At 34.8% G+C, this 12,466-nt stretch overlaps 1 pseudogene; it reads right to left on the bottom strand.

Moving 5' to 3' along the window:
- Positions 1-9,801: 9,801 nt before the first annotated feature.
- LOC107718127 (potassium voltage-gated channel subfamily C member 1-like) overlaps positions 9,802-12,466 on the bottom strand; it is a 60,119-nt pseudogene continuing 57,454 nt past the window's right edge.

Raw genomic sequence — 12,466 nt, 5'->3', positions numbered from 1 at the left:
TTTGTGCATTGCTTTTTGTTTTACAGTACATCATAATATCACAAGCCAGATTTGATAAGTTTTGTAGTGCAAAAATTTGTAAAAACTATTTTCAACATTGTAATATTAAATCTCAAGATATTATCTAATTACCCCCGGTCTTGGAATGATTGTTTCATAAAATTCAATATTTTTTTTTTAGTTCATATTTTATGTGTTCACAAAAAATATACTGTCTTATCGGATTAGATTCTTTTTTTTTTTTTTATCTGATCACCAAGGCTGCATTTATTTGGTCAAAAATTGTGAAATATAATTGCAATTTAAAAGAACTGTTTTCTATTTGAATACATTTTAAAATAATTTATTTCTGTGATCAAAGCTGAATTTTCAGCATCATTACTCCAGTCTTCAGTGTCACATGATCCTTCAGAAATCATTATAATATGCTGATTTGCTGAACAGTTGTACTGCTTCATAATTTTTATGAAAACTGATTTTTTTTTTCAGGATTCTTTGATGAATAAAATGAGCAAAATATCAGCATTTATTTGACAAAAAAATGTCTTTACTGTCAATTTAATGACCTTTATGAATAACAATAAAAATTAAAAACTTTTACTGACCCAAAACTTTTTTCTTACTGAAATGTTTCATATTGCCAAAAAAGAAAAGAAAAAAAAAAGGAAAATATCTTTATTTAGTGCATTAATACATATGAGGTCTCTCATGAAGAAAAACACATCAATGTTATTAATCACTTTAATCATATTGATTACTGATCATGTTGATTGATCGGGATGATTGGCAGTGGTCAGAGAGGTGGTGATTGCATATCTGTAATTCAAGTACATCAAATCAAACTTAATACACAAGAAACAGTGATCAAACTGACATTGTATACAAGAGCAGGCACAGTAAATCGAACAAGAAGAATTAGATGCAGACAGATCTACCGTTCCAAATCATCTTAAGAGGGCAGTGTGCTTCAATGTGCGTGAAAGACTCAACTTGTCCTCAAAACAAAACCAATATGTTTGAGAATAACACAAAATCAGACTGGCGTTTGCCTGTGTGGATATGCGTCGTCATGTTCCTGCTTGAAGCATGCTCTAAAATATTTATTCAGTGTTACTTTCTGACCCTTGGACCAGAGTGGTGTTAATGCCTTCTAAAATAAAACCAAACACGGGCGCTTTTTTTTTATTCATAGCGAACAACAAAGTGGTCATAAAAATATGAACAATCTTCGAAATGGAACAAAGTGATGAACTCAGATCAAAAAAACTCTGTATAAAATATAAATTATTCAATAATTTGATAATTATAAACAAAAGCATTTATAAAACTATAAATATGCACAACTTTGAAAAAACAAAGACCTATTTGGGATAAAAGGTTTAATTCTGGGCTGGGAACGGACCCAGTGACCCAGCACCGGTCGAGACATCTCGTTTTCGCTTGGCAAGTTTTCGAAAATATAAGCTGTGTCATATTGTCTTTCTCCAAAAGGTCGCATGTCCGCTTCCACCATATATCACAAGCTGATGATATCAGCACACCCGAAATATCACAAACCGTCCCTCACACCAGACACCGGACCGCTGCCTGCTCGAACCGTTGCCATAGCTCACATTCACTTCGTCGACTTGCTAATAAGCAGATGCTTTTCATCTACAATATCAGTGACAAGACAGTCAAGAATTTTTTTTCAAGGGTAACTGGCTGCGAGCATCCATATTTTATCTTCTATCTGCCGTCACTGAAAAAAAAAAAAAACATATTGCAACATATGCAATATAAACCTTGACTCATTTGCTTGTAAAGTTGAATCTGATTAAATTACTGAAAATGATTCATGTGATTCGCCTGTCATGTAGCCTATAGCTAAAGCGTCTTGCATAGGACTCTCACTAATTTTTGCACAATCTTGAATGATATGAACAAGTTTGTAAATGGCCTTGTGTTAAATGCTAACAGATTAGCTGCAGTGCTAAAGATGCTACTTGAGTGAGGCCCATCTGAAGCAAAAACTCAACTGTGATGATTTTCATTAGCTTATAGCTAAAGGTTTATCTTTAGCCTGGTGTCTTGAGTACTAAAAAAAGCTTTTATGATAAATGTTGTGTAAAACTGAACAGATAACAAATAAACACATTTAACTTAACCCGTGATGCTAAAGCTTAGCTTTAAACTGGTGTACTGATAAGCAAAAACAATTTCTATGATGTTGTGTAAAACTGAGCATTTATAACACCAGATTAGCATAAATTAGCGATTTTAATTCTGTAGCCATTGTTATGGCAACAGATAAACATTTAACTCAACTGTAATTTTCATATTAACATAAAGCTAAATGCTAAAGCTGAAGATTTTAGGACTCCAAATTGATTGGAGTTAACCATTTCAATTCTGTATCCTGTATTATAGAATACCAGATAAAAATGTAATTCAACTGTGATGATTTGCATTAGGTTTCAGAAAGGCGGGGCATAGAGGAGAAACAATAATGTACAGTATGTTGAAAATAATGTGTTTTTTGAGCCTTAAACCGCATAAACACATTTCATTACACCAAATACACAAAATAATGTTCTTTTTAGCAACATCATATGACCCCTTTAAGCTAACTGCTAAAGGTTTAACTTTATCCTGGTGTCCTGAGATACTAAAACAACTTCTATGATAATCAAGTTACACCAAATAAGCATGATTAGAGTTAGCAAATTGTAATTATATAGCCTATGTTATAGAATGAGAGATAAACCCATCCAACTCAACTGTGATGTTTTATATTAGCCTCTAAAATCTTTAGAATTTAGCTTTAGCCTGGTGCCTTGAGACCCAAAACAACTCATATGATAAACAAAAATATGAAAATTGGGTGGTGATTTTAAGACATCAAATTAGCACGATTAACATTAGCAATTCTAATTCTGTAGCCGATATTACAGAATGACAGATATGCATATTTAAAGTCTTTCTCTTCTGAGTTTATTCATATTCAAGTGTTTTCATTGCTTTCGCCCATTGTATAAGCTATCAGCTGTGATTTTGCTAAGCTAAAGGCTAAAGACTATTGGCAAGGGACGAGCCCAGTGTCCTAAGTGTCCTAACTTCCTGTTTTAACAGGAAACACTTCAACAAATGACAGCAAAATGCCTTTCATTGGATCTTGAAAACAATCAGACGAGATGAAAATGAAAAATAGCTGCACGGGCAGGCAGAGGTCTGGTGCGGAACTGAGCATTCACATTTTCCACCTGAGATTAGAGACACGAGGCCTCTACAAAAACACAGTTTTCCACACTGCATCCGTTCGTAAGGAAGACACTGAGACTGATACGAGTCTCCACTTTGCCTTGCTACAATCTCCATCGAGCAGATCTCTCTGGATTATCATTCATATTATTGCCAATGAGAGCAGTTGAACTCAAAGTGAGAATGAAACGCTTATCAGCCCCGAGGCATGTGGGAAAAGCCGCCATATCCCGCTTACAGAGGATTCTAGCATCAGCACAGTTGTTATCATGGCTACAGAGGGAACTAATGTTGTACGCAAACAAACATTAGCCGAACACTTCAGTTCTACAATAAGAGACGGGATAGACGACTCCTTCGGCAAACAGAAAGAGTTACGCAACCAAAATGTACAGTCCAGGCGGCGTTTCGATGGAAGAAATGAAACCGAACGAGAATGTAACATGGGGCAGTACGTAGCAGAATAGCTTTTGGTGGCATTGGGATTTTTTTAAAAATCTTAAACTAATAAAACAGTTCAGTGTGTAACTCGCAGTCAGAATATATTCACATTTTTTTTCCTATTTCAAAACAAAATATAGCTCTTTTCAACATATTTTTCTTAAATATCCATTGCATATCATGTTTTTTATTTATTTATATATTTATTTTTATTAACATCTTTATTAATATCTTTTTTTAATTATTATTTTAGCCCTCCCCACTTCATCTAAGGGCTAGCAGAAAATACAGTCATGCAAAGTTCTCATGCTGGTAAACAAAGTTACAAAAATGCATTTTTTGATATTTTTTCTCTCCAAGTAGTATTATTTTTTTTCATTGTTTTTTTTTTTTCATATAGTTTGACATCCATTTTCTCACAGTTCAGTCTATGAGGAAACAATCTCGTCTGTTTTTGCACCCTCCCTCCAAAAGAGCGCGATAATATATTTTCTTTCCTCCTTCAGCGGCTGTTCGTAGGGTGGTCAGTGTTATGTTTTTACAGTCGCGTTCCTCGTGAACCATGGAGATGTTTTTGCAACTACTTATCAAAATATAAATTTGTTCTTTTTTTGTACATTTATTCTTCTTGATTCATTTGGCGTGACCTCCTGCGTTCCCTCTGATTAGTTAAGAAGTCAAGCCAATAGGACAGAATACAAGACAGGGATGGAGGGAAACTCTGAAAAGGCAGTTTTAGACATAGATGATTTTAAGAAAGGGAGACTTTAAGAATGTCACTGCATTTCCCTGACCTTTATATATAACCCTCTTTCCATGAAGAAAAAACAAACTTCCGTTTGTTATTGGTCCGAGCACTCGCATGTGCATGTATATAATCAATGGCAGCATCAGCTCAACTAAATAAATCACAAAATAAACCTCTGTAATCAGGAACGAGAGAGACCTCCCCAGGGAAAAGTCCTCAATTTAAGGGTATTTTTGGGAATTACAAACAGCACCCCTGGCAGAACAGCCAATCCGTTCATATTTAAAGGGACGAAAAGTTCAGATCTGACAGGGAACGTCTTAAGTTATTTTGTGCCATTTTAGCTTTCGTACATTATTTGGTCACAGTTGGGCTTTGGTCTGTCAGGACTGTTTTCAAAGTTGCCTCCCCCGAACGCTCGGGGGAAAAAACTGGAAGACTGTTTGGGAATAGCAACGTACGTCTGTTACCAAAGCAGAGTGCTGCGTTTCACTTTTCAGTGCTCTAGATTCATTCACAAAGACAAGCTACTCTAATAAGACTCGGACAGGGAGTGGGAACTACCACACGGCAATGCACAAACAACATCTTTTGCTGCTAATATGCTGAGTGGGGGGAAAAAACAAGAAAAATTGTGCATGACTAAACCATTTTTAGTCATTCTGTGCAAACTGTCAATGAAATATCAGTCTGTTAAAAGTCTGTCGGAGAGTTCTCCCAGCCAAGAAATGCTACAGGGTCTTAGCAGAAATGCTACATAATTATTCTAACTTGGTCCTTCATTCTTACATATAGATTAATATACAGAAACTCAGGGCCCAGGTGAGTGCGGCAGTCAAAACGCCTGGTGTTTTGTTCTTAAAACATTGGAATGTTTTCCGTTCGCTCCTTCAAGAGTCTTTTTTTCTCTTTCAGGTGTCAGTGCAATGTTCAGTTTTGTTGCTGTAAAGTCAGTCAGTCTGTAGAAAGAGGAGTGATCCGGAATTTCGGTGAGGTTGCTTTGGTTACCGTGTGAAGATCCGGCCTCGGAAAATTCCAGTTTCCTTTTTTTTGTTTCCAGTCTTGCCACTCCGACATTCCTCACATGTCCCGTGTGGATGGTACGGCGCCATCGGCAAAATTTTCAGGATTCAGCGACTAACCGTGTCTCCTTAATAGAACTGCCAAATGCTAGAAACTTAACACTGTGGACAAAAACAGAGATATAATGATTTTGTTAGAAATGAACATTAATTAAGCAATGCGTTTAAAAGAAAAATCACAGAAAAATGAAAAGGAATAGTTCTCCCAAAAATGTACTGAAAATTTACCGACCTTCAGGCCATCCAAGACGTAGATAAGCTTGTTTATTCATCATTACTTGTTCACCAATGGATCCTCTGCAGTGAATGGGTGCCGTCAGAATGAGAGTCCAAACAGCTGATAAAAACATCACAATAATCCACACCACTCCAGTCCATCAATTAACGTCTGAAGTGAAAAGTTGCGTTTGTAAGAAACAAATCCATCATTAAGATGTTTTAACTTTAGACAGTTGCTTCCAACTAAAATATGAGTCCTCTATACATAATATTGCTTTTTCCAGTGAAAAAGTTATCTCATCTGAATCAGGTGAGAAATATGCACAGATCAAGCAACGTTTAAAAGCCAAAACAATCCTAAACAAATATGTGGGTGGATTTTGATGTGAGGGGACAACAGGGGATGGACTTTTTTGCTTGTGGATTATTATGATGTTTTTATCAGCTGTTTGGACTCTCATTCTGACGGCACCCATTCACTGCAGAGCATCCATTGGTGAGCAAGTGACGTAATGCTACATTTCTCCAAATCTGTTCCCATGAAGAAACAAACTACATCTACATCCTGAATGGCCTGAGGGTGAGTATAAACTGTCAGCAAATTTTCATTCTTGGGTGAACTATTCCTTTAAGATGTAGAAATGCTTTTAAGAAAATCACACAAATACAAAGCTACCGAAAAACCGGGAAAAAAAAGAATTTGAGACGAACACAGTTAAAACTCTTCTACACACACACAGATCTCAAGATGAAGTTGCATGCACTGAACACCGGCTGTGCAATGTATCTTCTCAGGGGTGAAAAAGTCCAGTCCCGGAGAAAACACACATGTGCGGATTACAGTTAATGATAACACAGGGTTTAACCTGAAATCTGAAGACACTGGAGATCATCACACTTGCATATTACCGCTAAATATGGCCAATTAACTTTCTAGATCTAACAGGAATGGAATAGTCCACCCCAGATACATTCTAGATCAATTTAAAATATAATAAGCTACTACATTATTATTGATAAAGGAAACTTATTGATTAAAACTGAGAACAGTAGAAAGCTGGGGAAGGTTTACCTGTGGATGGCTGGTAAAAGTTAAGCATGTACTGTAAGAATTCAGTTCACAGATAATTCATTCAACTATAATAATGTAAGCGCAATCAATTATTGTCAGGTGGAGTCAATATATGAGAAAATGAAACAGCTGAACATTGAAATTATGCCTGAACCATTAACAATATCTATGTTTTGTACATTTTAAGTGAGACGCAATAAATCTGTCATTTACATAATGCATTGTGCTGTTTTCACACATATACATCAGCATTTGAATGTTATCTGGGTGAATGAGTGCATTTCAATTATAGTTTTCAGTTAATGTGCAAACACAAATTCAAAATGCACACACGCACACATAAACAAACACTCATTTACATACAGTAAATGTCAACATAACACATACAATCTTTAAAGAACAACCAGCATACATAAAGAGAAAGGCAGAGATGAGTTTAATGGGCATTCACTCGTGTAGATACAGATTTGTACAGATCATGTCGGCCTAGAAGCTTTGCATTAACAGGTGAAGCTAGTTAAATCTAGCTAGCGGTGTATGAGTCTCTACAACAACACTGTAGTCTAAATTATCCTCATAGAGGGCTCTTGCTTTTTTAATATAAACATGTTCGATGTGTTTCAGTGACCTGACAGTGTTGTATAGGGCACAGCTACATGAAATACACAAGAAAAAAAGAAAATCAGTTCCTTTTTTAACATTTTAAACATCTGCATACTACAAGAACAGCACAATATTAACTTTAACATCGACTCACAAATGGAGGAAAGACAATATTTTTTTTATCTAGAGAACGAATCTTCTCAACTAACTAATCACTAGAGATCCATAACTAATGGAGACTAATCAGTTTTAGTGGCAGAACGTTTCTGGTTTCACAGTGTATGAGGAGGCCCGGCGTCCCGCTACATGTTTGTTAAAATACAGTCATTTTAACAAGGATTGGTGCCGGTGTCGTGCAAGACCCGATCCCACCGCAGATGCATGTACAGTAATGTGAATATTGTAGTATATTAAAATATGTTTTATGTAGTTGGTTTGGATTTTACATCAATATAATGCTGTTTCTTGCTGTTCTGGCACCTAATTTTTTATTTTTTTTACATAATTATCGGTTCTGAATATTCAGACTTTAAAATTTAAGATTTACTGTACTACTGATATATACTACCATTCAAAAGTATTTTTTGGGAAACGGTGATACAACTTTTATTTTTAGGATACTTTGATGAATAGAAAGTTCAAAAGAACAGCATTTATTTGAAATAGAAAAATGTGGTAACATTATAAATGTCATTACTGTCACTTTTGATCAATTTAATGCATCCTTGCTTAATAAAAGTATTAATTTCTTAAAAAAAAAAAAACTTTTAAATGGCAGTGTATATTTTATTAACTTTATATACTTTTTAAAATATAATGTAATTGCTTTTTTCTTAACTGGGTCATTCCAACTTGCCAAACTTTGTTTATCATAGAAACTGCACCAATCCTGAATTGTAAAATGGAATCGCTTTGGAGGATTGAATCTTGCACAACGCCGGGTACATTGTAGGATCCAGGTTTGCATGATAGAGGAGCCATGTTTAAAACAAAATAGCTCCTTACTGATATATTTACTGTCTCAGCAGTGGGTTGTTCTCCATTGGGAAACTAAATCACATTTAATGATTAAGAACTACATAACATACAGTTCCCTATAAACTACAACTTTGCAATTATTGCAACATGTTATTTTCTTTTTTTGCTATTTCAGGGAAGTATTTTCTCAGAAATGGCTTATTTACTTAGTGTCACCTCTTTTGTTAATGATTCTGGAAGCACTCGGTCACATCGACCTGAATACATATATATTTTTGTCTATTTCTATTTATCCAAAAAGAAACACAGTAACACTTGTAATGTCGTGTAAACTGTTGTGTAATGTTTTTGAAAACAAAAACAATTTGTCTTTGAAAAACTTTCAAAATATAATAAAAAACAACAGCAGGATACTAACATTGACAAGACAAACAGGAAATGCTCTTAAAAATCATCACATCCTCTTCATCATCTTCCATTCTTTCAACCTTTTCATTACATTTAATTCTCTTGCACATACATTTATAACACCACATGTGCGTATGTTTGCAGCATTATGAATTATTATGGAATATTGCACATTTATATATATATATGTGGGTGAATGATGAGTTTGTTTTTTTTCGGAGAATCATCTTAAAATCTAACACTAACACATCACAAACACAGTGTACAATGGCAAACAAAAGAAAATAATTCCATCAAATGAACTTTTTTTTTGCTCCTCATATATAGTTTTTAGATTGGAAGTCTTTGCTTAGAGGTGGGCGAAATTTGGCAACATGTTATAATGACCAAAAGACAATATGCAATGATTAAACAAACACGATGTGCAAAATAAAATAAAATGATTAAATGTTCATGGAGACTGTATTATCAAAGTTCAAATTATCCATTTATGGTTCACCCATCCAGTTTTGATTCAATAGGTTTGCAATTAACCTAAATGATTTCAGTCCAATGACAAATACAAAGCATACAGGTATGTGTGGATAGACTTAATTTTTTAACCATATAAATGTTTCTATTTGCAGAGTAATGATTGCATATGTACATTATTCTTGCATTACAGATTTCTGGAGATTCTTAATTCAGAGTTTAAAGGGAAAGGAAGGTTTTTGAACACAAAATAAGGACAGTGAGCGTATTTGAAATGAAAATGCATTAATCTATTTGCCTTGAGCACCAAAATCATATTTTTAACATGTTGTCTGACCCAGAAAGCATGGGGAAGAAACAAAGCACTTCCTTCCGTTCATAAACGTACGTACAGTTGTTGACCTGGTTAACCTGCCAAGTCCAGTTCGTAACTAACCTGACCTGTGGTCACTCACAAACAGCTCCGTTTAGTGTATCTACTGACACAGTCAGTCACTGTTATTGCTATGAATGTGAGTATGAGGCTGTCCTGCCTTTCTCTCCTCCTTTCCTGAGTCGTTCTGTCACTCTTTCTGCTTTTTCTGCTACAAAATGGAGGGAATGGGTGAGCGGCAGCGGCGGAGGGGTCCCGGGGCCTCGTAAGGGTCATAGGGCGTGCTGGTGATGGGGGTCAAACGCAGGGACGACCCCGCCATTCCTGATATGTTGTTCAGGCTGCGAGATTTCTCGTAACCCGTGGCTGGCAGATCGTTTTGCCAAGTTTAATCGTTAGTGACAGGTTAAATTCATTTTAAAATGCGTGTTTTTAGATTAAACAGCATGGACGATTGGTTGGGTGTTACATGTTCGGTTTGATGTGGCAGACAGAAAATGAATTATGGGTAAAGGAACAAAACAAATGGAAACATGAAAAATGTAAACGTAAGTATAAAGTGACACAAATGTGAAATTAAAGGTGAAGAGAACCGTAAAAGACAGACGGACAGAAGACACACACACACAGGACAAGACAGGACAAAATAGGAAAATGAGAGTTATGAAATTCGTCATTCGAAATTCGGTTTTCTAAAAAAAAAAATTCACAACATAAAAAGTGTTTTTCAGATACAAATACTCCACACATTCCCACTGGTTGAAGAAAACACTGCCTGGATTGTTTTGCCACTGAGTTTATATTTTGGAAGTTGGAAGTTGAGATTTGTGATGAAGTGTTTCAGTTAACCAGTGGTAGTTAAGCAGGGCAGTGTAGAGTAAGACTAGACAACAAATCAGACCGAAGCTGAAGTGTCTTTCTCTGCCAGACTGTAGGAGATTGTCGAGGAAACCACGGCAGCCTTTGTGAAGCATTTCAACAGATTTATAAACACAACAAATGTTATAAAAGGATTGTTAGTGGGAACTGAAATTATTCTTTCCTTTGTTCCAAAACCTAGTGAACTGCTAAGCTCATGACTTGACGCACTAAGCACACAAATAATAATTATTGTTTAATTTAATTTAATTTAATTTAATTTAATTTAATTTAATTTAATTTAATTTAATTTAATTTAATTTAATTTAATTTAATTTAATTTAATTTAATTTAATTTAATTTAATTTAATTTAATTTAATTTAATTTAATAGGGCTTTTTCAAAGCTCAAGGTCTAAGATTTAAACACATATCTTAAATATATTTAATAAATCTTGTTGTAAAAAATATGCATTAGATAGATAGATAGATAGATAGATAGATAGATAGATAGAGCGAGGTCAAAAATATATCAATACATTTTGGAACTAAAAAAACAAACAAACAAATAAATAAATAATATAGTGCCTTTTCAAAGCACAAGGTAAAAAAATATACTGACATTTTGTGGTATTAAACAAGCAATAAATTAATAAATATTTTAATTTATAGTGCTGTTCCAAAGCCAAAAGTAAAAAAAAAAATATTGATACATTTTGGTATTAAACATCCACCCAACCAACCAAACAAACAGATAATAAAACAAATGAACAAATAAACAAATATTTATTTAATTTGTATAGTGCCTTTCCAAAGCTCAATGTCTAAAAATCATATACAAAAGAAGTCAAAAGAAAGTATGTCTAGGTAGGCGGCTCACTAGGTTTTGGAAGATACCGATTGTTGCAGTAATTACATGGATTAATTCTCATCAAAGCATTTCTGTATCAGATTTCACACTAAGATGCTGATTAATACATTGCAGTTGAGTTAGTGAACAGATTTGTTCTTATTGACCGCTGACTGGTTTCTCTGACAACCTGTTGAACATCCTATTATACTTCACTTGACTGTGAGGTCATAAAGCCTGCATTTGCAAAACATAATCATGACAAATACTGGTTCATAACACCTCTGCAGCATTCACGTAGTGTCAGAATTACCGTAATTACGAGACAACACGCAGTTTCTATGCCATTTACTTTTTCACACTCATTGCACCAAAACGCCTACATATAAGACATTGCTGCCGATAGTAAAATGTGTAAACATTACATTAATTAACATAAAAATGTTAAGCAACTAATAGTAATTTATTTATTTTAGTTTATTTATATAACACCTAAAAAATATGACCCAAATGTTGTCAGCTAAAATAAAACAGCCTAATAAAATATGCAAAACCAGTTATATATCTATATGTAGCTTCCCAGAAACTCAGAATTATGGTAATTCTGATACAAATTACACTCATAACATGTAAATCAAAAATGTTTAGGGCATTAGAATAGTTTTTTCACATAGTAAGAAAAGAAAATCAGACTTATATGAGTGTTACATTGAGCTTTTGTGAGTTTAGTAGTCAGGCTTATGTGACCAATCATTCAAGTGAAGCGACTAGCAGCGACCTTCAACCCACATATCAGATTCATTTATCCGTCTCTCTCCCTGGTTCTCCCTATATGCGCGTTTATTTGGGAGAGGCGAATGTGGGAAAAGTTTGCCGCATGTTGACCACAGAAAAAAAAATACTCTGGAAACAAGGAAAGACAAGGAAGAAAAAAAAAGAGAAAACTTTCCTTGGAAAGTAGGACAACAGCTTGAACACACACACACACACACACACACACACACACACATGCATTCAGACAGTAATTTGCCATTCATCTTACCCACAAATCCCCAGCATGAATCGGGGCGTGCATTAAAACCAGCCTATAATGGCTGACGGCTTTCACAGTTAGTGGGAGAATG

This window comes from Sinocyclocheilus rhinocerous, unplaced genomic scaffold, assembly GCF_001515625.1.
Source record: "Sinocyclocheilus rhinocerous isolate Xijiao unplaced genomic scaffold, SAMN03320098_v1.1 scaffold1694, whole genome shotgun sequence".
Taxonomy (NCBI): Eukaryota; Metazoa; Chordata; class Actinopteri; order Cypriniformes; family Cyprinidae; genus Sinocyclocheilus; species Sinocyclocheilus rhinocerous.
The sequence above is the reverse complement of the archived record's forward strand: the minus strand, read 5'-3'. Positions and strand labels throughout refer to the sequence as shown.